Source organism: Anopheles aquasalis, chromosome 3 (assembly GCF_943734665.1).
Source record: "Anopheles aquasalis chromosome 3, idAnoAquaMG_Q_19, whole genome shotgun sequence".
Lineage (NCBI taxonomy): Eukaryota > Metazoa > Arthropoda > Insecta > Diptera > Culicidae > Anopheles > Anopheles aquasalis.
In genome coordinates, this window is record NC_064878.1 from 18,581,596 (window position 1) to 18,582,993 (window position 1,398).

The 1,398-nt window shown below is 44.6% G+C and overlaps 1 protein-coding gene across 1 annotated transcript in view; it reads left to right on the top strand.

Moving 5' to 3' along the window:
• LOC126577591 (toll-like receptor Tollo) overlaps positions 1–1,398 on the top strand; it is a 26,779-nt gene extending 25,381 nt beyond the window's left edge. Inside the window, exon 2 of the mRNA XM_050239330.1 lies at positions 1–1,398. This exon is cut by the window's left edge and continues 2,399 nt beyond it. The gene's annotated coding sequence lies outside the window, so the exon portion shown is untranslated.

The window sequence follows — 1,398 nt, forward strand, 5'->3', positions numbered from 1 at the left end:
ACTAGTAATTAAAGCAACTTGTAGTAAGACAGAGAGAGCAAAATGTCTAGAATGTCTTATCATGCTACTCAAGCAAACATCCACTCATACCATAAATCAAACCTTACCCTTAAAGTGACTACTTACGTCCTAAGTATCCCCAACTGATGGCAGCGTAGAAGATAATAAAATGCGAAAAGAATACACACCGAATTGCACAGCGAGATGCTGCAGTAACTGCAGTTACACCATCAATGGTCACCACTCGTTTCACCAAGTGGCCGAGAATTTCAATTTAATCAATGTTAATCACCCAACAACCACAAAACCGGGGCGTAGCCAGGAGGGCCACGATTCGCAGATGGGTATAATCCATGGTCTGCTCCACTCCGGATCACCGTACAGAACAATTCACAACTCGAAGCTCCCTCACCACCGCTCTCTGTTTTTTACTCTCAATCTCTTCTCCATCTCGTTTCCACTGTTTTGGCATCCTTTACTCCTTGCTAGCGGCAGTCGGTTGGTTGGTTGGTTGGTTGGTCCTGGCACGGAATTAAGTGAGCGTTAAGCACGATGGGAAAGCTGGAGCTTCAGGTAACGCTCACGTACCGCCGGCGGGTTTGCTGCAGCCCTAATTGTAATTATAATGTGCTGAATGCCAACCCATAGCGTCCTCGAGGTTTCGGGATGTTCCGGCGGGGATGGAAAAGAACGATCCCAGCACCATGCACACAACCACAAACACTCTCACACCGACAAAAAAAGGACAGTTTAATCCGGTTTTGCAAATCCAAAGACGCTCACGCTTTCCGATTGTAGTTTTTCTGGCACCCGGGTTCCGGGAAGTATGGTGGCGTTGAGGGAGGGATGGTCGAACCTTACCGAGTGCCCGAGTGTGGTGTAGGTTAGTGAAAATTGAAAGGATAAACCAAAGTCCAGCATCGAGCCAACGGGGTGTGGATTTTTTTTTTTGGTATGCTCTCCTCCGGACCGGATCGGGATGAAGGGATGGAGTAATGAAAAGCGTGAGTTAGGAAAATGCTGAAAAGTTGCCAACGATTATCCCTGGTGCGCTTTGGTGTAGGGAAGTGTGGCTATGGCTTTTTATTACAGCGCAGCTTTTGGAGGATATGTTGCTGGTGGTTGATGGTTTTTGTGAAACGGATAGATTTTGGTAAGTGAAGTTTGGGGAAAGTAATTATCTGGGCAAACGCATCAAAGGGTGTTTATTGTTTATTTATTCGTCTTGCATTTTTTTAAAAATAAAATCAGATAAATTGGACTATTCCGAACAATTGAACATTACGCAAATGCCTAAAATCTCTTTCGATAGATGTGTAAGCATCCCTGCTTAAGCGAATTGAAATCATAATTGAAAATAGTGATGATTTGTTTGATGACTTTCTCATCATGTGGAGG